The sequence below is a fragment of the Camelus ferus genome, chromosome 4, assembly GCF_009834535.1.
Source record: "Camelus ferus isolate YT-003-E chromosome 4, BCGSAC_Cfer_1.0, whole genome shotgun sequence".
Taxonomy (NCBI): Eukaryota; Metazoa; Chordata; class Mammalia; order Artiodactyla; family Camelidae; genus Camelus; species Camelus ferus.
Genome location: NC_045699.1, coordinates 23,616,973 through 23,644,966, shown reverse-complemented (window position 1 = coordinate 23,644,966; position 27,994 = coordinate 23,616,973). Strand labels below are relative to the sequence as shown.

The 27,994-nt window shown below is 38.3% G+C and overlaps 1 long non-coding RNA gene across 1 annotated transcript; it reads right to left on the bottom strand.

Annotated features, from left to right (window-relative positions):
- Positions 1 to 2: 2 nt before the first annotated feature.
- Positions 3 to 27,934, bottom strand: LOC116663112. The gene is made up of 3 exons (XR_004319164.1): positions 27,895 to 27,934; positions 1,741 to 2,484; positions 3 to 268 (listed from the first exon to the last, which is right to left on the bottom strand). It is a non-coding gene; the product is annotated as an uncharacterized LOC116663112 (long non-coding RNA).
- Positions 27,935 to 27,994: the final 60 nt, after the last annotated feature.

The window sequence follows — 27,994 nt, the reverse complement described above, 5'->3', positions numbered from 1 at the left end:
AACTTACAGCTCAAAACAACAAACATTTTTACCATGCAGTTTCTGTGCACTGGAGAATTGGAAGCAGCCTACCTGAGTGGTTCTGGCTCAGCATCTCTCCTGAGGCCGCCCGGCAGCACAGTGGCTTGGGCTGCAGGTATCTGAAGGCCTGATTGAGGCTGGAAGGTCCACCACAGAGATGATTCACTCACATGCTTTTGGCAAGAGGCCTCAGTTCTTTGCCACATGGACCTCTTCACGGGGCTGTCTGAGTATCCTTACCACACTCCTGAGAGTCAGTGATGCAGGAGAGAGAACAAAGAGGAAACACAAAACCTTTAATGACCTATTTTAGAAAATGGCATATAGTCACTTCTGATAAGAGTCTGTTCATGAGAAGCAGGTCAGTCAGACCATTCTATACGCAAAGGGAGAAGAATTAAGCTCCCCATTTTGAAAAGAGGAGTATCAAAGAATTTGTATATGTATTTTAAGACCAGCACATATGGTTAATATTAAAGCAATATTGTTTTTTACTTAAGATTAATGCATGATATTTCAGCATCATTAAGTCTGCTTTTAGAATGATACCATCAAGTGATAACATGCATTCTATGGGAAGATAGACTCCAAAATGGCATTTTGAATACATGTCTAAGCATGTTTCTGCCTCTGTTTGCACTGAGTGATAAGGGGGGAAAAAGTACCATAGCTGTTTACTCTTTATCCTCAGACTAAAAACAGCATCAAATCCATTCAATCCTCTATGCCCCTCTTTTACTTTGCAGTTTAAAATATCTGTATGAGATTTAATCATTTGACAGTGAATACACAACAAATAAAAAGTAACCTGAATGAGACTTCCCACTAATATCTCTGGTTGGAGGGAAGAAGTACGTTCAAAGTAAAGATTTTAAACTATTATTTCCTCCTCCCTCCTTCTCATGTTCCATCTTCTTTCCTCTCCCCTGCTCCTCTCCCTTCTATAGGAACTAAGATTTCAGCTGACATACCCAACAGAAGGGGAGGATGCTAGCATTTCTCAGGCAGCGTTTCAGCTGTCCTTAATTTATTTTGGACATACAAATTAAGAAATCTGCTTGCTGGCCATGCATTTATCTTGCCCCTGAGGACATTATTCTTTTAACCATTTCTAAGCTCCCTGCAGGTCGGGATCCCGGTAGAAACTCTGACCTTCACCACCCATAAGGGCAACTGCACAAGTTTTGCTTTCCACCTGTACTCTGTTGTCTCAGGTCTTTCCATCCCCCACAGTATCAGGGAGCTTAGTTCTGAATAGCGTCTCCTCCAGACCCTCTGCACAACATAACTGGCTGGTGGCTTTTCTCATCTTGGTGTGGTATCTCCCCTCTAACATGTTAAATTCTCTAAGACGCTCAATCCCTTCCTTCTCTATTTGCCACTGTTCGGGCTTTTCTACTAGGGCTAGTGTAGGCCTTTACTTGTTCCAAGCATCCAAGAACTCGGAGTCTTCCCAGTTCATCCTAACAGCATGTCAGCTGTATTCTTCAGAGTTCTGGTCAGGACATTAAGTCCCATATCACAGTAAAGTGTCTCCACAATGATAAACTCTCTCTAATTTAATTTTGTTTTCCTTGATCCAGCATTCTTAAAATTCAGACTCATACACATTCTGCACTCTGGCTTCATGTTAGGTCTCAATCTCCTTCAGCAGAAGAGCCCTTTCCACCCCTTAGCGTCCCCATCGCGTCCTTGGCCAAGTAATTTTTGTGACTTTACCTCAGTTACTGCTGTGGTGGCAGGAGCAGGGCGGAGAGGAGGTCCTGAGGCGTTAGAGGTTGTCTCACAAGGCAGAGGCCTCTGCATCCTCTTCAGGTGAGGGAGGAGAATTAGGTTTAATTTGGGAAGGATGGACTACTTTCGTAGGCCCGGAGGATTCATGGGAAGATGGGGACTTTAACTTTTCAACGCATCAACCCAGACAGCTCCATCCCAGCTCTCAGGGCGCCATTCATACCCAACAAAGGTCCTGACTATGACAGAACAGACATGAATTCTCCTCATGCTTCACATCTCCTCAAATCTCTTCTCTTTTAAGTAAGTCCTGGGCCAGGTATTTAGCGTTTTCTTCTGGGTTGCGGAAGATGAGAAACTCTTTGTGCAGTCCAAGAGGTCCTCTGGCTTGCACAGCCTTTGCTGACTGGTGATTAATCACCCTCAGGCCATCATTAGCTTCCTTCAGTGCTTGATTGCCTTCAGCCACAACTGTGCACCTTCACAGTCCTTATAACTACCACTGACCCCAAACCTATCACAGGTAAGCTGTCCCACCTGCCAGTGCATTCACTGACACTTGTATCCCGTCGCTCTGCGGCACTGAGGAGAGCTGGTGCAGCACAGGGGCTGATTCTGACCTCCAGCCAACCAGTGGGCAATCCAGCCCCAGTATGCTTTTAGAATGTGCTTCTTCAGACAACCTCTGGTGCCAAGTGTCTTGTGTCAAGGTCCCCTCAGAAACAGACTCTGAAACAGAGAAGTGGATACATGTGGTTTCTTGGAGTTCTGTCAGGAACACTACCTGCAAGGGAATGAGAGAAGCAGGACTCAGCAGAGGGAAGTTTGAACTGCAAGGCAATTGCAACGGAGACTGTGTCTACCCCGTCAGGAAGCTCTGGGGCTGGAATAGGTGTTTCTGAATTGTTCTGAGCTGAGGCAAGAGAGCCCAGTCTGCACCCCTGTTTCAAAGAGTCATTGCTGTGGGCTGACCTGTCTCTGCAAGGGGCGCAACCATGGGCTTAGGGGTTCCTTAAGGAGAGAATTTCTGAAAAGGGGCTCACCTGTGTTCTGTCTTTAGCCAATACAGCAAGCAGGTGAGTGAATGAGAGCCCCTTGGAGGGAGGATGGAGGAGGGAGGAGACAGATCTGGGTAAACTATGCTGAGCTCCCTGTAATGGGCACAATTTAAGTATCATAGAAGTTAAGAAGGGAATAAGGAAGCTTTGTAAATAAAGGATAATGTAGCATAGATGTAGAAAAGCTACATAGAAAAGTTTTTTGGTAAGAATGAATAGTTCATTTAGACTGGAATTTAAAAAGCAATTGAAGCCATAGGGCCAAGATGGCAGAGTAGAAAGAAGCTCGTAGCTCACCCTCTTCCACAAATACAGCAAGAGTGATCTCCACGGACCACCCCCATCCACTCAGAACACCTGCTGAACTTTGACAGAACATCACCTTCAAAAGACAAAATTTGCCACAAATCTGGTAGGAGAAAAGGAAAAAGAAAGAAGAAAAAGGAAAATAGTGCAGGACCAGTCCCTCAGGGAGGGAGCAGCAAAGGAGAACAGCGCTTGTTCGCTGGATCTCCCTCCTCCAACGCAGGGGCTAATGGGACGGAGGGGGAGCCTCTGAGGCTCAGATCTGCCACGAGCATCCCTTGACCGACAGAACTGAGTTAAATGGGCACAAAGGGTTCCCGCAACATCCAGCCCTAGACGGGAGCCAGGAGCCGGGGGCCGGGACAGGCCACCGGAGCCGGGCAGAGGACTGGGGCGGCTGCACTGAGGCGGCCCCGGGGGGACTGCAGGGTGCTGGGCACTGTGGCTGGGACGGGATACGGAACAGCACAACCTCGGTCCCCCATAAATTACAGAAAAAACAAAAAAAGCAAAGCAACACTGATGGTGTGCCGGGGGGGGGGGGGGGCGCCGTAGCCTTTGTCTCCTCAGACCCTCGGCGCCATTACTGGCGCTTCTCGGGAGAAAAGAGGTGGAGCGCAGCCACAGCCGCCACATTCTCTGGTGCGCGGCTCCCAGGCGGAGGTGGGTCGAAACCTGAATCCTTACCTAGGGGCTCCGCAACCTCACAGGTGGGACTGAAATTTGTTTACAGCCCCAGGCAGAGGGGACCGTTCTGCCCGGGTGCCTCTGTGAACCCATGCCGCTAAGACAAACGAACAAGGAGCGGAGTTCTGGAACACGGCAGGGGCGAGGGCACATGCGGCCCCCCTTCTGCGAGCCCGCCTACGAAGCACACACCTGATGCAGCGAGAGAGTAGCACTGACCGGGGGAGTGCCCCGCCCACCTACCACGCAGGACGGCGCCGAGACGCTGCGTCGTCAGGGGGCGTGACCCGCCTGCCTACCACTGCCTGAGAGGCGGCTTTGGGAGGGGGTGGGACCCGCCCGCCTATGGACGCTGGGAGCAGCACAGACTGGGGGCTCGACTGGAGGGCCTCTGGAACCATCCAGTGGAGTTCACGCAGCAGAATGAGGGCATGAGCAGCCATAACCACAGAACAAAAAGGAGGCCCCACTCAACAGAGAGGGCAGGCTCTGGCCACAACACCAGTCACACCCCCAACCAAAGGGATAACAGACAAGAGGCACAGAAGGAAGACTTGGCAATGACCCATGCTTAAAAAGGACCTCTCAAAAAAAATTATTAAGAATGCAGTGTCTCCATGGGAACACATCCACCTTTTTCTTTTTTATATAAATTTATTTTTAAAAATTTTTAAATCCCTTTAAAATTTTTCTTTCAATTTTTTATTAATTTTTAAAAACTTGTCTGAATTTGATTATTTCTCTTCTGTTACTGATTATACTGTTTCCAAATATTTTTTAATTTTTTTATAATTCGTCTCAATTTGATTTTTTATTTCTCTTCGTTTTGTTCTTCTGATATTGATTATACTGTTTTCAAATCTTTTTTTCTTTTTTTAGTTTTAATTCTGAATCTGCTTTAGATAGATAGACAGACAAACCAACCCCTTCAGGACCACAGTAGATAACTGATCCTCCATAATCCACAGTGCCAGAGATATATAAGCAAAATGAAGAAGCAGAGGAACCACTCCCAATTAAAAGAACAAGAGAAATCCTCTGAAAGTGTGATCAATGAAATAGACCTTGATAATCTACTAGATCACGATTTCAAAAAAGGAGTGATCAAAGTACTGAAGGAACTAAAAGAGATTGTGAATAGACAGAGAACACGTAAAAAAGGAAACTGAAACTATTAAGAGGAGCCAATTAAAATTGTAAAACTCATTTGCTGAGATGAGAGCTGAGCTAAAGGCTGTAAAAGCAGACTACATAATGGGAGGAACAAATAAGTGACTTAGAAGACAGTACAACAGAAATCATCCTATCAGAACAGCTGAGAGGAAAACAAACAAGAAACAATGAAAACAACACAAGCGACCTATGGGATAATATAAAGTGTGCCAACCTGTGCATAATAGGGGTCCCAGAAGGAGAAGAAAGAGAAAAGAGGATTGAAAAGGTATTTGAAGAAATGACTGAAAACTTCTCTGGATGTTTAGGATGGCCCTGGAGATCGTCATTCTAAATGAAGTAAGCCAGAAAGAGAAAAACAAATACCATATGATATCACTCATATGTGGAATGTAAAAAAAAGACAAACGAACTTATTTACAAAACAGAAACAGACTCAGAGACACAGAAAACAAACTATGGTTACCAGGGGGAAGAGGGTGGGAAGGGATAAACTGGGAGTTCAAGATTTGTATATACTGACTAATATATATAAAATAGATAAACAAATTTATACTCTATAGCACAGGAAACTATTCAATATCTTGTAGTAGCTTACAGTGAAAAAGAATATGAAAATGAATATATGTATATTCACATATGACTGAAGCATTATGCTGTACACCAGAAACTGACACAACATTGTAAACTGACTATACCTCAAAAAAAAACAAACAATTAAAGGGTATATGTGAAATATACCAGAAGTTTAGTGTGTATAAGTTAGAAATAAGGCAATTGGACCAACGTGTGAAGGGCTATGGTTATCAGAGGAAGGAGTTTGGGCTCTATTTAGCTGTCAATAGGAAATGTTTTTGAGTTAAAGATGACATAAAACATTTTTCTGGTATTTTCAAATTTAGTCTAATGATGGCTCAATTTCAGTTGATAACACATCTTTATATATTTTAAAGATGTTTCCAATACTTTTACTTTCTCTATTTCCTCTTCCCCTGTACGTTATGTATATTGCACGCTTCTTTAATAGCAGCAAAAAAAGAGCTGAGCGTCTGGCTGCCTTGTAAGAAAGGGATTTGCATAGAAATAGCCTTCTAGGAACAATATATTTGACAGTTTGGAATAAGCAATAAGATGTGATGATTTTCATATTGTTCCTCAATTATCTGAGAAGTAGAAAAACCATTACTTGAGCCATTGAAGTTAGAATGAACATTAGGGAATTCACTCCAGGCAGAAAATGTTTCCATCGGCAGGATGCTGAAACAGTTGATCTCATAATTATGTAACTCCTCATTTCTATTTAGCTAAACTTTATTTAAATTAATATGACTTTTGCCTGTTCCCTTGGAAGACCAGCCTCTAAAGACATTTGGTAGCTACGCAGTGTAATCTTACAGAGCACTTATTGAATTTTTCCGTCTCCTGATTCTGCTTTTAGTCCAGGATGTGCTGACATAACTTCCTATAACTCCATCTCTGCTTTACTTCGAAATGCTGTGATAATCAGCAATCTCTAAAAACTGCTTTCTGAATGGTAAGAAATGGGGTATTTCAACATTCTGAGCAAAAAAAGTAACAATGCCAGCAAGTTTACTTTCTCAGGCTCTTTCTCATAACTAGAACCAAAGCATGACCCTAGTTGGAATTTCTTGACAAATGACCTGCTTGCTTTACATTTATTAATAATAATACCGTACATGTCAGAACAAGGTTCTTAGGTTTGTTCCTCCCCAGATTTACGATTTGTTAACATCACTGACCTCAAAGTTATACTATGCGAAGCTGTCTGTATTGGTTTATGAGCAGGACTGTAATTTGTCTTAGAGTATTTCATTCTGAAGCTACAATGTGCCAAGGAAAGAGAACTTGCACACATAACTTCAAAAAATGGAAGACTATCAGAAGGGGAGTGGGGTGGGCAGTCAGTCAAGGACACAGGCAAGCCTTTGATTGCAAGGCAGCCAGAAATGAATAGGAAGAAATATTTGCATGATCTTCTGAAGCACTGAGTGTATTCCTGGTCAACTACCAGGAAATCAAGGTCCTTTCTGGAGATGTTTTTCATCACATGGGCATAAAGGCAGAGCCACGCTTACATGCATGGTGCTTTACAGCCCATGAGGCACTTCCATATATTTATCTCCTTTGGCCATTATGATAACCCCATGGGACAGGAAGACTAGGGATAATTCCAGCAGATACAGACAGAGAAAGTGAACCCACACCAAGTTATCCAAGATGAAATAATGACTAAGTGGCAGAAGAATCTATACCTCGCTCAAGACACCTCTTCTCAATCTGTGCTAATTTCATTCTCCCGGGCCCTTTCTGATCTTGAGGGTTTAGTTACTTGCTTGGCTTAAATTGTAAGTTAGTAGAAAGGGCATATCTCAGATTCTTTCCTGCTTATCCTTTGAGAAATAACCTTTAAGGAATAATTTAGTGTTTTTGATTACATCACTCATTTCAAGATCAGAGACGTAAAAACTAAATCAAAATTCTCAACTTAAAATGAAAACCACCATAAAGCACCGCATCTTATGCACTGTTCTTTCCTAACTGTGACTCATAAGTTTTCAAAACAGCTGGCCTGGATGCATCAAAACTGTCAGTGTCATTAAAGATTCCAAGAGGAGGTGAATGTTTTGGATTAATAAAGGAAAAGAAATATGGCAACTTAAATGCAATGCATGTCTGGGCCCTGAATTAGGTAGGAAGAAAACACTGTTGGAACAACTGGGAGACATTTGAATAGGGACTTCACATTTGACATTGCAGTGATGTAAATTTGCTTGAGAGTGACAATGAAAAGTAGCAGAAGGCCCTTAAAAGCTAGATGATGAAGTATATAGAAGTGAAGCTTCACGATATCTGCAAATTACTTACAATGGTTCATTACAGTGAAAATTATACAAGTATATCCAGATATACAGACAGATGTAAGTGTGTGTGCTGTGTGCGTGCACGCGCATGCGTGTGTGTGCACAGGGAGAGAGAGAGAGAGGGAAAGCAAATGTGGCAAAAAGGCAGCAAAGGAGTCCAGGTGAAGGATGATTTATGGGTGTTTTTGGTACTACTCTTTCAACTTTTCTGTTGGCTTGAAATCTTTCAACATAAAGAGTATGGTAAAAAGAAAATAGAAACACCACCACAATAAGGTTATTTTATGAACTATTAATTTGATTTGGTTTCTACTAATTTTGTATAAATTATCAATAATACTTGGAAATTTGATGAAGGTGCAACAGTGTTGGGTTTCTGTGCAAATGGGCTAAATTCCCCTATGCCTTGGGGTAGTCTTACTTTATATTGTTATTTATAGGAGGAGTATTAAGCTTTTACTTTAGTAGTAAAAAATAAATAAAGGATGGGAAGAAAGAGGAATAAGAAAAAAAAAGGAAAAAAGGAAAAGCATATTTCCATGCTTTCATTTATCAGTTCTATATCTACCTAAATTTCAGCCATTTTTCAAAAATCATCACCAACACCATTTAATACAAAACACCATTAGTAAAAGCCCTCTTCTTCCTGCCTTTCCCTCTTTCTTTCTTCTCCTGGGGTCCTCTGTTATCTCATGACACAGTCCACGTGAGACTGGGCCTGAAGTGAAGTGGTTAAAAACTCTATTTCCAGCTACTGTTACTGAGGAAACTGAGGGATGAGGGCTGTAACCAGACATTTCTAGCTAAATGCTGGCAGTATTAGATCACACCTCCTCTTTCAGCAATCCCACCTCCCTTCATGGGTCCTGGAAACTTTTTCTTTTGTAACTGAGAAATGGAAAAAAAAAAAAAAAAAACCCAAAAGGAAAGGCCCAGAAAAAAAGAAAAGGAAGAATGCACAGAAGGCTCCGTTACCTGTTCCCTCTTCAGTCTGGTCAGAGCTTGACAAGTATTAAGTGCTGAAATGCATACGTTTTTGAAACACTTCAATAAAAAATGTGGATTCCCTAGGCATAAAAAGGGAGCAGATGAGGAGATGACTGGCACAGAGAGGGAAGAAGGGCCTCTCTTGTACCTCTGAAGGGAAGCAGGAACCCCGTGGGCATCGTGGAGAGAGGAAGTTTGGGAATGTGGAGAAACAGCACTGTGACCTGAACCCTGGCACTGTCATAACTGACGAGGCTTTTCTAGGTAACTTTACAGGTAAAGGACAGGGACTAATGGAAACTGGAGAAAAAGGGAAAGAAGAGGAAGGACACGAGTACATGCCTGCAGCTAACAGAATCATCTGTGCGCACATATTTGTGGCCTCCTCCGCGGAGGTCCTGCGTTCATTTTCGGGAAGGCCCGCTATAGAACAAACCTTTGTGTTACACTGATTTCTCATAGGCAAGAACTCTGATCCTGTATAATGGCTGAGTGTTATTTTTAACTCAAGTTCCCAGTGGGGATTTGCTCTTCCCACCCAAATAAGCACCCCCCCCCCCCATTCACCAGAGGATTCAGAGAACAGCGAACCCTTTTGGGAACTCGTCTTCATCCGAAAGAGGAAACACACACAGCTCTCTAATAAGGTTGGGAGGCCAGAGAGCTGCAGCCCCCACCCCCACCCCCAGACATTACTACTAACAAATTTAGCAGGTAATCACTATTTGGCAGAATGTACTGAAAAGAAGACTATCCTCTAAGAGACATCACTCTTTAAATAAAGCCTTCTTAAATAAAGACTGTACTTAGAGCAGTCGCACAGTCGAGAAAAAAAAAAAAAAGGAACTCCTGGGGTTACAAAGAAGGGTCTAAAGCAAAAGGCTGACATCCCAGAAGAGACAGAAGGTGGAACACTCCACATTAACACAATAACCCAAAGCCAGAAAAGGAACTCTTCCTTGAAAAGTAGTACAGCATATGACCTGGGGGACCCAGGGCTAAGAAAACAGCCTCTACAGCCAGACAGCCTGGTTTTGAATCCTCGCTCTGCCATCTTTCATCTGAGCGGCCTCAGAGAAGTTATTTAAGCTTTCAGTGCCTCAGCTTTCCATGTACTACAAAAATGTGAAGCTGATTTATTAAATTTGAGTCTCCATTTCACGTTTGGTAGGATTTGGTGTAGACTTGAAAAATTACCCCTTCCTGACACTTAGCTGTTTCGGCTGGATAGAAGATTAAATTATATACCTAAATGTCTACAGTGTGTGGCAATACATGGAAATTACCACGGAGACGGGGAATACCTTGACGGAACTTCTGGCGATCCCCTTCTCCCTTCCCAGGGCCTTCATTTAGACCTTTCCAAGGTTGGGATGTGCCTGAGACAAGGGTCAGATGCATTTGGGTGCATGTGAGTTAGTCTCTGTCTCTTTAGACCTTTCCTATTTTCAACCATATTTGGCTTTGCTTTCATTACATAAATTAAATAGATCTACTCTCCCAATCTTCAGAAAGGATGGAAGAGAAAATTAGCACAGTGAGATTCTGAGTACATGCTAAGTAGAATCAGATACCTGCTGACTGAGTTTAATACAAAGTCAAATATCCTACTGTTTCAGTTATGTCCAGCTGCATAGCAAACCAACCCAAAAGTTAATGGCGTAGAACGACGACAGTCATTTATTAGTATTCTCTTCCACAGATATGAAAGTGGACTCAGCAAAGCAGCTTCCCATCACGTAGGTGCTGTCATATAGCGGTGAGGCCGAATCCATCTAAATGGCTTCTCTCGCTCCCCTGTCTGGGGACTGAGGCTGGCTGCTGCTGTGCCTTCAGCTGGCGCATACACCTCAGCACCTCCACATGGCCCTCCACCTGGTCTGGGCTTCACAGCGTGGAGGCTGGATCCCAGGAGCAAAAGTCTCAAGAGGCTGAGAACCAGGCAGACATTATATTATCTGTTTTTTTTCCCTCTACCCCCAGAACTCACAAACAGTCACTTTCACTTCATTTTACAAAGACCAACAACCCCTTTCCATGATGAGGAAAACAGACTCCATAAAACGACCACAAGACAAATACGGCATTTAAACTTTTCAATGGATGGGATTTTAACAACACAAACGTGAGGAAATAAAGAACCACCAAGACATCTAAGAAAACAGGAAATTTGGGATCTTTAGAAAACTAACAGGGCTTACACAGTGTACGTGTGCACGTGTGTATAAACTGCTGACAGAGTTATGCATAAACTTGGGCTGATTATTGTTATCACTGTGCAGCTTCATGAAAGGACACATTTTGGCCAGATGATCCTCCCTTTCCTCTGTATTAAGTGAAAAAGGATGAATTTACCCAAGGCAAACAACTTTTTGAAGAATATACCATTTCTATAAATGGAAAAATATATGATTCTGGGACTTCTGGAAGACAGTGGCAAGAGAAGCATCAAGAAACCCTCGTAAACTTTTAAAGTCATCAAACCAATTTGCTAAGAAATAGCAGGGAGAAAAAAAATAGTAAAATGCCAAATTTTGATAGGAATAGATATGATGCTACACATTATGGATAAGGTTTATGAATCATTCTTTTCTGAGGCCTTCTCCATCATTTTCATTTGGCCATCTCTTTGGAGGCATTTAGACCCTGCCTAAGCATTGGATTTGGAATTTTAGTTCTGCGGACTGTGTTGGGCCCAATTCACATTTTACGGCCCAAACGACAAAGAAAAATTCTCCCCTAGGTAGCCTTGTTTTTCAGTGTTGAAAGCCTCAGATGCAGTAACCACTGAAATGAGTCACTGGACTCCTGTATGGTCTGGAGAACCTATTCAAGGACATACCTAGAAGCAAGTCCCAAAATCTGCTAAAAACTTGTTATGCAGGATCTCTGTTAAGCTTGTCACATGACAACCCAGCTCCAGGTCTAGGAGACAGCAGTCAGGGCAATTACAAGGAAGTTTGATGTAAATCCTCAAAAACTGTCTTGCTCAAACAATTGGAATAGAATATTTTGCATTCAAAAACCCACAAGGGCGTTAAAAAAATGTAGCAATGCAGGAGAAATGGAGCCAAGTGCTGAGATGAAACCCTTTCCACCCAAACATGCTAACTTTTAGAAAAGGCAGGAAAATATCCACTTTAGATACAAATAAGACTAAAAACAGCTATTGTAATAAATAAGAGAAAAACAAAGCAATCCAAAAACAATTAAACAAAATTACAGTTAACAGAACTAAAATCAGTGTTGAAAACAGTAAATAACCTGAGACTGTGAAACTTCAAATGGAGACTGAAGAGGATAAGATGAAAGAGAACACAGAGAAGGGCGATGCTATTAGTACAGACTGATAAAGATGACAGCCAGTCTACAAGTAGCAGGTACGTGCCCCAGAAAGGAAGAAATAATGAAAATCTAATAAGGAAAACTCCCAATTTGAGAACGAGACCTCAAATTGGAAATTGAGAGGGCTCACAATATTTAAGAAAAATAACCAGAGATTAATTCCAACACACAATCTAATGAAAATTTACATTTTGAGGATTACGAATACATCCTGAAATCATTCATTTATAATAAAGAAAAAGAGACTATATTTTCACTTCAATAATAAAATTAGAACAAATATTTATCTTCCAAACCACTGAGAAAAATAAAAGCAGATAAAGCATTTTCTAGCAAGATACGTATTAAGTAAATTTACATGACAACAATAAAATAAATTACAACATAGGGTGACAAAAATAAGACTGGCTAGATCAGACAGGCTTAAAACGGCATCCAATAATTTGAAACAGAGGGACCCTCAGAACATAATGACACAAAAAGGCTTGCACTAACAGAAGAATAGATAAGGTCAAGCAAGCATGGATATATTCTTATCAAAGTAGAATTACAATAAAAAAGCTTAAACCTGGAAAAATCTGTTTTATGTTGATAAAGTCCCTTGAAACTTAAAGCAAAGGGGAAAAAACAGGAATACAGCAGAATTTTATCATGTTAAAATCACAGTAAGTCATACAGGTAAAATACATAGAATATCAGGATGTTTAAATAATGGAGTGATATCAAATTGTTTATCTTGCAGACAATATTCCTCTTTTTGGAAACATTTTGTATCATCTACAAATACTGATTATATAAGATACTATAAAATATGTTTTAAAATTTATCTCCAAATAATTTATTTATGACATTCTCATATCACAACTAATAATGATGGCAGTTAGTAATGCATATAAAAGATAGAGGAAAAAGACAGAATTTTGCTAAAGACTGAACACTCCTAAATAATCTCCAGGAGATAACGCAAGAAGATTAGAAAATAATCAAAAGGAATATTACAATGCAAACCAGGGCTATTGTATCCACAAACAAATTTATGCCCTGAAATGCTTTTATTACAAAAATAAAGAAATTCCTTTTTATTGTCTGACTTAGACCAAAAGACAGAGACTTACACAAAGGACAAAAGGTCAACCTGAGAAAGTGTGAAAAAGGCAATAATAAAAGATAAAAAGAGAAAGAAATTAATTACCAAAAAAGTAGAAGCGGGATTTATAAATTAATTTAGGAACTAGGGAGAACACTAACATAATAAATAAAGTCCTAGTAAAACTAACCTAAAAGAAAACCAAGAATTTATAAAAGACACAAAAGGAGAACTGAAGAGTAAAAAGAACAATTTTAAAGTTATAAGAAAATACTAATATAAAAATCTGTCATAAAAGAGATAGAAGAATCCCATGTGGAAAAAGTACATATGGAAAAAATAAAGTAAAATAAAATGGTATTCACAATATCCAGGGCATGTATCAGTTAAACCTCAAAAGTCCATATAAAGTGAAACAGGAAAATAATTTATAGGCTAATAAGGAAAAAAAGCAGACTTGTGTAAATAAAAATTCCATTCACAAGAGTCAAGATCCATTCCTAATAATACTATTAAAAACTGGGATAGGTTGTTTTCTCAGCATCAAAAATCTATTCAAAATAACATTACATATATATAAAATTTATTAGACTTATTCCCCATATAATAAGAAATAGAATAGATATGTTCTCTATATCTTTTGTAGATAATATTGCTTTGATGATATGATTAGCAAGGCATGATACAAAATTAAAAAGCCTAAATTATTGAGAGGGAGAAATATAATTATATGTAAACATCTGCATATGGTTTGACTACATCTCTAGAAAACCCAAAGATAATAACTAAAATCTGTTAGAATTAAATAAACAAATTCAGCAAGGAGACAGAGCAGTCCTTTCCAAACTTAAAAATATCTCCAATACATTTCTGCTTTAAATTTTCTCCTTTCAATAGGGCCTGCTTATTAAAATATGCATAGATGTGGGGGAGGCTACAACAAATTGTTGCCTGGGACACATACAAAAATTAGGAAACTTGATTAGTTTCCTAGAGCTGCCATACAAATACTACATACTTGGTGACTTAACACAACACAGATTTATTCTCTTACAGTTCAGGAGGCTAAAAGTCTGAAGCAGGACCTTGCTCCCCATCAAGTCTCTAGGGAAGACTTCTTCCTTCCCCCTCTAGCTTCTGGGATTCTACCAGTAATCCTTGGCATTCATTGGCCTTTAGCGGCATCACCCCAGTTTCTGCCTTCATCTTCATGTGGCTTTCTTCCCTCTTGCGTGTGTCTGTGTCTCTACACCTCCCCTTATAAGGACACCTGTCTTTTGGGTTTAAGGCCCTTCCCAATTTAGTATGATCCCATCTTAACTTGATTGCATCTGCAAAGACCCTATTTCCAAATAAGGTCCCATCCATAGGTTTTTGGTGAATCTGAATTTGGCAGGGGAACAGTATTCAACCCAGTACAGAAAGCATCCCTAGGTAGTGGTCAAAAAGGCACACATTTCCAGTTATAAGATAAATAAGTCCTGGGGATGTAATGTACAGCATGGTGACTATAGTTAACAATATTGTATATTTAAAAGTTGCTGGGAGTAGATCTTAAAAGTTTGTATCACAAGAAAAAAATTCTTGTAACTATGTGTGGTAATGAATGTTAACTAAATGTACTGTGGTAATCATTTGACAATATATACATATATCAAATCATTAATTTATACACCTAAACAAATACGATATTATATGTCAATTATCTCAATTTAAAAAAAAATCCCTAGCCTGCTTCAATTCCACCTATTTTCATGTATATCAATCAAATCTCTTGTCTTTGAAACTTGCTCTCAGCTTCCATCTAACCTCAACTTATTCAGTAAGATCACCTACACTTGTATTATTTACAACAGCCTGGATTGTGACCCTATATCTGGATGGAAGTTCTCACATTTGCATATCAGGGTCAGAAAAATGCAACTTTAAGAAAGAGACAACACTCTTTTTTTTTTTTTTTAACTAGTGAGTCTTAATGCTCACCATGCATCAGAATTAACCTGGTGATATTTTAAGAACACAGTTGCCTGCTTCACTCTGACCTTCCAGACTCTGATTCTATTGGGTGGAGATGGGGCCTAAGAATCTTCAAGAGCCTACCACCCTATTTGATTCTAATGTACAGCTGAGGTTAAAAGCCACTATCCAATACTTTAATTGTGTCTCCAATACAAATGAACAGAATAATCATTCAGGAAATGTGGTCAATGTAGATTCACAACAGTAAGAAAACACATAAACTTAGTCCATATAATTAACATATAAAATACATTCTATGAGTATATAAAAAGTACTAATAACTGTATACTTTGTTATATATATAGTATGCATTATACTATATATAGTATACATTATACTATATATATAGAGAGAGAGTATACAAAATATATAAACCCATATGCATATGTATGGCATTAGACTGATGGCCCCAAATTGCTGATCATCTATTCTAAATGGAAATTCAATATAACAAAGATGTTAACAATCAGCCAAGGTTATAGGGTTGGATTTAACAAATCAATGATCTGTGACATACTCTAGGAAATGCTGGTACTGATGGAGGGTGGAAATCAATGATGGCTTCAGTCCTATGGAAGGTGTTTAGCATTAAGATGGACTGTAAGAGGGTAGGGAAGGAAAAACATAGTCATGTTAATATAGCCTAATAGTCAAATCTTTTATTTGCAGAATAAAAAGAATTAAGTATTTATAGCTAACAACACTGATATATCCCTGTCCTCTAGGAATTCAGCCTAGCGAAGGAAGAACAAAACAAAATAAATATTAAAATGTAATGTATTATATAAAAGTAACATTTCAGAATATATTAACGCTTAAAATGTACAAACCTTCTGATCTAGAAATCTCAGTTAAGGAACTCTAACGAAATACAGTTCTGTGTAAAGATAGTTGTACAAAAATGACTGTGTGAACATTACTAATGGGGAGTGGGGAGGCAAAGAACAGAAAAGAGAAAAATGAAAATCACTGGTAAGGGGCAGATTGAGTAAGTTATGGAACATTCATCCACAGAGAGACTGAGTAAAAGTCATGAAAATAAAGCATATTGCATGACCATATTTTTGTTACAAATATGAAAACATTTTAACTCATTAAGACGGAAGAGTTCAAAGCAAGCTGCGTTGTGTATAATGCATTACCTTTTTCCAAGTACACAATTTTGTTTGCTTCTGACAAAAGATATATGTATTGCTTTTGCAATTTAAATATTTAATAGAGTAAATTTAAATAAGAGCACACACTGTGATAGAAAGGGACGCTTACTGAGGCACGTATTATGAAAGCAATTATATGTTATGCAGTTATATTTCTATTTCAAATTGATTGGGACTGTTGTGTAGATACCAACAGAATCTTCAACTATTTTTATATCAGTATCAGTTGAGATAGACAATAAAAATATAAAACACCATTTTCCAAGGGAATTTGCATAGGAGAGGAGATGGAAACCTGCTTGAAAATACTTTATTTGGTAAATTGGTGATTTTTACCCAAGATTGAAATCATATGGGTCTCATTGTTCTTTCTTCCAAAATATACTGTTGTATCTGCCTTTTTCATCGGGACTAAACCACTAGATTTACCATTGCTGTGATTATAATGCATTGAGAGTCAAACACATGAGCAATTTACAAAAAGCCATGAGGGATTTACACACATATGCTAATAATCTCCCTTATTCCAGAAGCTTCAGTCCCTCCTCAGTCCTGAAAGCCAGCAGTGGGCCAAAGAGATTCACCTGAGAGCATTAAGCAGAGAAAGAAACAGAGAAGAACCTCCAGTAATTGCTCTATGACAGGTGCTTATTCGATCAGAGGTTTTGCCCAGCGAGTGCGTAAGTGCACGTCCATTAGCACCTCACCAGCATTCTTCAAGGCATGGCCATTTTATCACAGAATTCCAGTAACAAATTCAAACAGTCCATTGTTGCTTCCATAAAACAACTCTACATTTTATACAATTTTGGAAGCTGATTATTTAGTGTTAAATTTGTAACATTAACTCTTTATTAATGTGGGAAATATAATTTAATCAGTATAAATTATTTCCCATGTATTATCCTATCAAACAATTTTTAATGGACATGCACAAACAGACCCCTCCATAGGTGGTTTCTGTTGTTTTCGTTGTTGACAATGCTGTTGCATGCTTTCTACTGGATCAGTTCTTAAAAATCAGAAATCAGTTGTAAGTCCTAAAATCAGAACTAGGTTTTATAAATATGCCTTATTACAAGACAGTGTCCTTTTTTTTTTTTTTTTTTTTACAGTAGCAATCTTTCCATTTTTAACAATCAAATGACATTGCCTTCAGAGAAATTCCAGCCGGTAAGCAGAATAGAATATTTCCAGGGAAATGAGGAACTTGCATAAATACGGGCGTGGCTTCCAAGTTAAAGCTAATTCCAGTTTCATAAATTCAATTTTTGTTCTCTGAGGTCATGAACTTACAGTAAAACCAAAGGCTAGTTTTAAAGCAATATTAAGCCTATATATGAATTTGGATAAAATCTATGCAAACATGAGTGATTTCCACTGAATTATACTATATTTGCAAGATGGGGTTAAAATCTCTATTTTGGCACCCATTTCAATGGGTTTGTACCCATGAGGGCTACATCAAATAAAAACCTCTGCCCAAATTCACTCTGGAGTGAGGCTGTCAGATTTCATACAGTTTTCATTGCCAATAGCAAGGACTTCTCAGAGTAGACCACAAAGTTAGCATTTTTCAGAGCTGAAGCTTACTCTTAAAAGATATTTAACTTTGGAACAAAAAGTCAAACACCTATGTCCAAATCAGCTCAAATATATAAATTTCATATATAGAATACATTGGTTAATTATATTTGAAGACAATTTTAAAAAGGTTTACATTGTTTTTTCTAGTACTACTTAGGAAGAGCCCAGGACTTTCCAAGTAGCTTATCTTATGAATCACACAACAGTATTATGAAATAGCTCTAATTCTATCTTATAGTTAAACCAAAAAAGTTATTAGTCAAAGGGTATAAAATTTCGGTTATAGGAATTGAGTATGTCCTAAATCTAATATATAGCATGGTGTCTATCTTAACAATCCTGCACTGAATACTCAAAAAATCTACTGACAGGGTAGATCTTATCTTAAATGCTCTTATAACAAAATGATAATAATAAAAAGAAAGAAATTTCTGGACATGATGGATATGTTTATGGCATAGATTGTAATGATGGTTTCATGAATGTATACTTATCTCCAAATTCATCAAATTATATACATTAAATATATACAGCTCTTTGACAGTCATTCGTGTCCTTATACTTCAATAAAAATATACATACAAAAAATAATAATAAATAATAATAATAATAAAGCAGGACAATTTCAGGAACCTTTGTAAGAAACACAGCAAATCTGAGTTGTAAAATGCAGAACCACAACTTGAGAATCTGTTTCTATTAGCTTTTAACTTTCTTTTAGTAAGTCTATGATTCCATTCCTTAACCTAAAAGAAATGGAATTCTGAAAACACCAGCCCATGCCAAGTATACATGTTTTTGATCCACTTTAAATGAGGTAGTGTTTGGATGGAACAGAGAGCCAACCTTAAGAAACAAATAGATAAGAAGAGAGTGAACATTAAAAATTTAATTAAAATATTGCATAAAATGTTAGAGCAAATACCCACAGGGAGGGACTGTTCAGAAGAGAAAAATTCAGTTTTGGAAGAGATGGCCTAGACTGCTTTGTGTAAAATGTGATGTTTCCTTAACTATACAGCTCTCCCAGATTAAGAGAGCCCAATTCTAAGATCATCCCTCAAAGTGTGCCTTCCCCCTCTCTGTTCTTCAGTGTGACAGTCCTCTCCCTCCACAGTTCTTGGGGAATTTAAAATCTAAGTAGTTGATTCACCACCTGACAAATGTATCTCTACTCTGCCTGCTCCAAAATGAAGTTCTGCAGAAGAAATACGATTCAAAACCCTGAGCAGGGGATGGAATAACTATCAACTTGAGGTCTAATCTTCAACTTGGACTTGAATTTCCAGAGGAAAATATTCAACCAGTCTGGACCTGAACTTGTTGGTCTGGTTCCTGCTATAAGGTAACTCCAATATCTGAGTCAGCCTAAAGGAGCTACAAAAGCATGGGCATTAAGTGGAATCTGGTTACCCCAGACAGAATCCCCATTCATTTGAGCAGTCTGGAGTCAAAAGCAACATCCAAATCCAAAAAACACATACACAGTTCAGATTCAATAATTCTACAGATGTGGTTACAAAGTCGAGTTAAAATTTTAATTTTTGTTTTCTTTCCTGGCTAGGAGGAAGGGAAGTTGTTCAAGAAGTTTAATGAAACAAAGCAGAGAACTAAACTCACAAGCCCCAGGCATTTTATATATATACATACATGCACACACACACATACATACATATATATACACGCACATATATAACCTGGGAATTCCTCGCACCCAAGTAAACTATGATCATCCAGGCTGAATGCACTCTGACTGATATCCAGTGCACACATGCTCAGCAGACTTTCAGACCTCAGAGAAAACATGAGTACTCAGGACATTTATCTCTTGAATCTGGGTGGCTTCCACATTGGCAAGAACTCAGTCTCAATCTGCTAAGAGAACTAATAAAGTACGTAAGACTTGACTTTTTAAATAGCTGTACCAGCCAACACCTTTGTTTGACATCCAACTTAGAGTGGAGCCTGTGGCCTTAACATTTGGCTGTATAAAGAGAAAGAATCCTTTTCTCTCTGAACTCTCTAATTCATCATTATGGCTCCTCTGCCAAGGCAAGCTTTTTTTTTTTTTTTTCAGGCCATTTTTAAAGAACTGTTTCACTTGGTTTCTCCTCCCATCTCTCTCCTCCATTCTCTTCACTTTCCACTCTCTACTTCCAAACTCTTGTTACAATTCTCAAAATACCATACTAAATCAAGGAAACATTTTGGGGACAATCTGAGGGGACAGTTATACAAAAACAGTGGACATGTGATTTCTGTAAATGACTAGATTATTTACATCATCTTCCAAAACCACTTGTGGTAGTTCCACGAAGAGTTTGGAAAATGCAACCTACTGTGTCATCTCTATCCAGTGCTGTATCTCTGTTCATTCTGTACTGGGGCATCTTGAAGGTGCTCATGGTCCTCTGTTCTCTGTATATCAGACAAAATGGGAATGAAGTATTTCCTGCCTAATTCATTATGCGAGGTATTCTATGTGTTTAGAGCAATCAAAATTTGCTAAGGGAAATTACTAACATTCTCCAAAGACTGATAAGCGTCTAGAAAAGTTTCCAGAGCCATTTTCTCTTTGGGGATTTTGTTTTATCTTGCTTTTCATTCGCATGTGTATGGAAAGTGAGAAACAATTCTACGTGTATCACTGGAAATACTGTTAAAGGTGAAAAAAGTTTATAGAGGATATACAAGATGGATCAAACATTTAATGAGCACTTTCCTCACATCTTTCAACTTACTATAGGTTTCTTGACAAACTCAGTAGATGTCTCTGGACAGGATTCTTTTCTTAAAAAAAATATATACTTGTGGGAAATGTCCAGATAGATCTTAAGAACTCAGGTATGTAATATAGAGATGCACTGTAGTACACAGGAAAGAATATCCTGTGTAAGAATTAAACATTTATACAAAGCACCTTGTAGATGGTCTACCTTTCATGGCATCTATTATTTTTTAATTGAAGGATAATTGATATACAATATTACACGGATTCAGATGTACAACACAGTGATTCAATATTTACATATGTTACGAAATGATCACCACAATAAACCTAGTTACCTTCTGTCACCATTTATTATGATTACCAGCTCTCTCTTAGTTTTTAAAACTAGATACAATCTATTTAGATTTTTGAATTATTTAGCTATAGCTGAATAACTAATCACTCCAAAACTCAGTGACTTAAAATACCAATCATTTCTTATTTTCCACTAGTCTGTGGCCCAGATGTGCAGTTCTGCTGACCTAGGCTGGGCCCAGCTGATCTCAGCTTGTTGATGAATGCAAGTTAATGTGTTTGAGGCGCCATGAGGCCGAACAAACCTAACTGTCGAAGTCTGGAGCAGAGAAAGGTTTATTGCAAGGCCAAGCAAGGAGGACAGGGTGGTTTATGCCCAAGAAAACCCCAAACTCCTTGAAGATTTCCAGCAAAGCATATTTAAAGGCCAGGTAAGGATAAAGAAGTTGTGGAATATATACACAGTGGAATGAAAAATAATAAAAAATGCCATTTGCAGCAATATGGATGGACCTGGAGAATGTCATTCTAAGCGAAGTATGCCAGAAAGAGAAAGAAAAATACCATATGATATCACTTATATGTGGAAACTAAAAAAAAAAAAAAAAAGAAAAAGAAAGACAAATGAACTTAGTCACAAAACAGAAACAGCTCACAGACATAGAAAACAATGGGGGGAAAAGGGGGTGGGAAGGGATAAACTGGGAGTTTGAGATCTGCAGATACTAATATATACATAATATATATAACATAATATATATATATATAACAAGGTCCTACTGTATAGCACAGAGAACTATATTCAATAGTTGGTAATAACCTACAATGATAAAGAATATGAAAATGAATATATGTATGTATATACATGACTGAACTATTATGCTGTACACTAGAAACTGCCACAACATTGTGAACTGACTATACGTCAATAAAAAAAGAGAAATAAATAAAAATAAAGGTCAGGTGAGGTGAGGACGGGTCACAAGGTAGGTGCTCAGCTGGTGCACAATTCTCTGGCTGGTTGATACTGACGGAACAGGGCGGTCACACTAGCAGCCCCTAGGTGCCAGAAGGTCTGGGGGCCACCTGCTCAAGTAGTCAACTTCCTCCCTTTGATGGTGGATTTTAGCATCTGGAAAATTCAGGGACTATACATGAGATACTATTAGCTGGGTACTTCAGAAAGAAGCTTCAGCAAAGGATATGAGGGAAGGGTCTGTTCGGGGAAGGTCCCACAGGGTCCAGCTCGGTTATAAGCTGGGCTTGTCCCTGCATCGGCATTCAGCTCACAGGTTAGCTGGAGGCTCAGTGCTCTAAGATGGCATAAGCCATGTGACGAGACTCTGCTCCACCATGGCAGTCTCTCCCATGGCAAAAGCAAGGGTCGAAGAGATTGAGTAGAAACTTGCAAGACCTCTTGAGGCCTCAATTTAGAGTTGACATGCCATCATCTCCACCATCTGCTTTGGCCTAAGGAAATGTTAAGACTGGCCTAGATTCAAGTGATGCGGAACGAGACCTCACCTTTGTGTAGAAGAGCTGCGAAGTTAAACTCCAAATAGCAAAGATACAGCGAGGGGCAGACTGTCAGGGTCATTTTTGCAATCAACCTACTAGTTGATCTAGTAACAATGGACACAAAAATTTGTAATAAAATTTGTGAAGCTTCCATATGCTATTTGAAATAGTTTTCTTTCTTACCAAATGTCAAGATTCCTCAAGCTTGAGTGCTCTAGATAGAAGTCAAAGCAACTTAGCAGTTCAAGTCCATTAAGTTTGCTTTCTTATGGCTGGTTCTTTTTTTTTTTTTTTTTTTTTTTTTTAAAGGAAAAAATGTTTCTGAAAATGTATTACTATAATTTAGCCTCCACATTATAATTTACTATATACTTTTTGGTGAAAATTCTCTGCAGTGTCTCATTTGTTGGGTTTTGGGGTAGTTATTACCTATAATGGAGCTACTGATTGCTCGAAGGTACCTGACAAACCAAAAATGTGTAGGTTAGAGATGAAATTTTATCTCTAAATAGGAAAAGGAATTTCAAAGCATAGCATGGGCTTTTGCATGGAAATATGTATACTATCCTTTATATAATCCTTTACATTCTTTTAATATTGTCTTTTAAGTGGATGCCCACAAGTCCCCAGTTTCTGGACCCACAAAAGGATGTTGAGAACAAAGAAAAGTGCATCTCCTACAGTTCACTTTATAATGTAAGGAAGCCTAAGTCAAGGGACTCCAGAATTCTTCAAAACTATTGAACTAAATTTGTTTCCTTTGGCCTCAAAATACTGAGGCAAGGCCACTGCATACAGATGGTTGAGCACAGTGAACTTGCAATGAAGTCCTTTACGACATCCACCTCTTCAAAGTTTACTGTATCAATGAGGAAAGAATGAAAATTCTTATTTTGAATCTCAAGTCTTCTCGGCAGGTGTAAATCTCAAGTGTGATGGCTATTTCTAGATGTCTGCTGATTGCTATAGGCAAAGAAATTGCCAAGGCAGTGTCACTCTCTGAGCCAGCCAGCCAAGGAAGTACGTTCTCAGCCCTGGAAATCCCACACAATGGTCTTATAATCCCTTTTCTCAAAATGTCAGTCTGCTAAAAGAGATCTGAGTGTTTCAGCAACATCCATAACACTGACTGTAGGGCCTTGAAATAAGAGATTTATCTCCTTATCTCTTTATTCATAAAAATACATTGAATGAATGCATTCATGAGGCCAAATCTGCACATACACCACGTTATGAATGAAATAATTCTTGTCAAATTATTCAGAGGCATTTTGTGGGATTCAAAGAGGGAAACGTCTGCCCGAAGATCAGTGAAACATATCAAGGCATGACCTATAAAAAGTCAGTAAACTTCTGTGCATTAGATAAGAACTGTTTATTTTGTTCCTTCGTTGACAAGATGATGATTTATGGCCCCAGTTCTCACATTGTCAGCAACTTTCATGGAAGGAGAAGAGGGCTATTTCAGGATTGCAGTCAGTATTATTTTTATTACAATGTATCCCGATGTAGAAAAGTCTTAAATCACAATGGTGAGTGAAGCTTTTTTCTTCACAGAAATCATGAAGAATAAAGGCTGGCCAGTTCTTAAGATGCTACACCACACACAAAATACCAAGTGTTTTATCCAGACAAAATTTTGCTTGGCAAAGAAATTTTATACCATTTGAAGATCTTTGAATATTCCCAAAGAGATGTACAAAAATAGGAATTCTTCCTTAATGACATTAGTGTGCACAGAGCAGATGAAAACCAGAAGCTGGCTTGACTCAGAGACAAGAGCAATCTCTTTCAATTGCTGCCAATTCTTCTATGACCTTCTTCTAAGTTACAAAAGAAATGTCACTAACTCGAGTTCATGACACTGGATGACCAAGGCACTGCTTCTTATTTTTCTCTTGCTCCTGGTTACAAATTATCCACTACTTCATCAATTTCTTTCAGATTGTGGCTTCCTTTATTAAGGGGTGCTCTGAGCTGCATTCAAAAAAGTTTTTTCCCCCAAAATAAAATGAACTTATTTACAAAACAGAGACAGACTCACAGACATAGAAAACAAACTTTACGGTTACCAGGGGGAAGGGAGGTAGGGAGGGATAAACTGGGAGTTCAGGATTTGCAGATACTAACTACTGTATATAAAATACATAAACAACAAGGTCATTGTATACCACAGGGAACTATATTCAATACATTATAATGGTTTATAATGAAAAAGAATATGGAAAAGTATTTATGTATAAATGAATCACTATGCTGTACACCAGAAATTAACACAATATTGTATATCAAAAAAGGAAAAAAAAAGTTTTAATGTGGCAACCCACGATTTTTTTAAATTTCATGCATTTCAAGTTGAAAATTCTTCTCACGGGGAAGACATGTGGAAGTCAATATACCTTCGAGGTGGGAAAATGTCATATGTAGGCAAGTCCATTGGCTTCTTTTTCCCATTGTCAAGAAACTTACCATCTGTGAGTGGTACCTCACAACAGTGCTTCAAGAATAGGATACGTGAGTTTCTTTCCCATTTCTCTTTTTAACACTTTCTAATTAAGCTGACCAAATGCAAATGAAGACAGATGTCCCCTAGCATAATGTCAGGATATGTATAATTCCTATAAATGGAAATCTATTGTACCACATTGTAACATCATAAAATGATGATTACAACTGTATCCAAATTATAGAGTAGCTTCTCCTACCATAGGATGATTGTTTGGACAAAAAGTTGCTTCCATAGCATGATTTGATACAAAGGTAATTTATTTCAAAAAATAATTTTCACTGAAACAAGAAAGATATCAAAAGAAAAAAATATATATAAGTGAATGGGGCTTGTGGACCACTAATTAAAAACCTCTGTTCTAAAACAGGCCCTCTATTCTTTCATTATATTTTCAAAGTTTTTGAAGCAAAAAAGGGCTTAAATTCTCATTTTAATAAGCTCCCCCCTCTGTATTTGGCAGCATGGAACACACCCTCTATTAACTATGGGGAAAAGAATAATCCTTTCATTTTAACCTGGCTTACATCCACATCTAGGGAACTCTTCAGTCCTTTATTAGCTAAAGCACAGTATTAGCTGGATGTTTCCAGGACACTGCTCTATACTAATAATTGATAACCATGATAATGACTATGTGGTTCATAAAATTTATAAAAGATCAGTGAATCATTAACAAAAAAAAAAAAACACCCTGAATTGTGCACAATGTATTTTTAGCTTGAAAACCCTTGTGATTTTAAATATTCTGGCATCCTCTACCAGCTAATGTCTTAACCAGCCAGTGCAACTTAACCCTTTCTCCTCTAAGGATTACTTCTGGCAGAAAGCACCTAGCACATACTAGCTTCTTTTTGGATATCCTGCAGATAAGCATTCTGCAAACATGTTGACCATGACCTCAAGTAAGGAATGCATTTTATTTATGTATCTAAAACACTGGCATGTGCATATGTGTATAATTTAACTACATTAGCCATAAAACCATTCTTATCATTATTAAGTGAAATACACTCTATTTTCTATCAAATGCTAGTCTATTACATTATGCTTCATCTATTATATTTCATGTTAATGCCAATAAATTTATTTAACCCACCAATGGGCTGCAACCTACAGTTCAGATGATACCAGCCTAACCCCAGAAGAACATATTTTTTCCCTGCAAGAATTTACTTGTTCATATGCATCTCTAGAGCTTGTCCTTTGAAAAGGAGGCATTCTTTATTTTCCTGAAAATTTACAATTCTCAATTAACAGGAACATTCTATTATCCAGAGCACATTATTCTTTAGATCGTCATCCTTAATAGAATAATTATTATCATTGTTAGGAAATTTGTATATTTCATTCTAGTATTTACAATAAGCCTGACATGTAGGATGTCTTATACCCACTTTGTATCTGAGGAAACCAAGGCTCAAACAAGTAAAATAACTTGTAAAATAAATGACAGTGCCAGGGTGTGACCTCAAATTCCTCTGACCCCAGTGCCTCAAGTGGTCATTGCCCTCACTGCCTGGCCTCTGACTTGGCTATAACAAATAGGCAACTGCCATTTTCATGGACATCCACGAAATAAATCTTTCAAACACAGGTTAAAGAAATAGGATTTCTCCTCTGTTTCGCTATTCATTTGCTCAAGACACTTTTATTGAAAATTCTGTTATGCACAATGATGATACACAGAACGCAAACATAGGGACCCTTCCACTAAGAATCTTAAAATCTTCTAGTTAAATCCCATGATGAAAAGACCAGGCAAGTGACCTGGGAGCACAGAGACTGACTGACTTGTGGATGAATTAAATTTTTCAGACATTTGTGACTATGACACATAGTTAAAGGAATGACACTGGGTCTGAGCCATGAATGATACAAAGGATTTCAATGGGAGAAAAAGAGGCAAGACTATTTCCCTATACAAAGAGCTTCAGACAAAGTATCAAGTCTCAAGGAGGGAAGTGGGAGAGACCACTGAGTGTTTAGAGCCTCTGAGCAGGCAGCCCCATACGGGAAGAGAATCAGAGAGAAGGATGGTAAAGTGGAAAATGAATTCGGAAATTCAGGAATCAGCCACAGTCTTCAAAGGACTGAATAAGAAGAAGCTTGTGCTCTATCATTCTCTGTCCCTTACTTTTTCTTTTTGTTTTTTCTTATTTTACAAACTTCACATTAAAAATAGGTTTTCAAAACAAATGACAACCTACTGAATGGGAGAAAATATTTGCAAATGATGAGACTGACAAAGGCTTAGTTTCCAGAATATATAAACAGCTCATACAACTTAATAACAAAAAAACAAACAACCCAATCCAGAAATGGGCAGAAGACCTAACCAAGCAATTTTGTAATGAAGACATACAAATGGCCAATAGGCTTATGAAAAATTGCTCAATATCACTAATCATCAGATAAATGCAAATCAAAACTACAATGAGGTATCAACTTACACCAGTCAGAATGGCCATCATTCAAAAGTCCACAAATGATAAATGCTGGAGAGGGTGTGGAGAAAAGGGAACCCTCCTACACTGCTGGTGGGAATGTAGTTTGGTGCAGCTATTGTGGAAAACAGTATGGAGATTCCTCAAAAACTAAAAGTAGAGTTATCATATGATCCAGCAATCCCACTTCTGGGTACATATCCAGAGGTAACTCTAATTCGAAAAGATACATGCACCCCAATGTTTATAGCAGCACTATATACAATACCCAAGACATGGAAGCAACCTAAATGTCCATCAACAGATGACTGGATAAGGAAGTTGTAATATATTTATACAACGGAATACTACTCACCTATAAAAAACAATAAAGTAATACCATTTGCAGCAACGTGGATGGACCTGGAGATCGTCATTCTAAGTGAAGTAAGCCAGAAAGAGAAGAACAATACCAC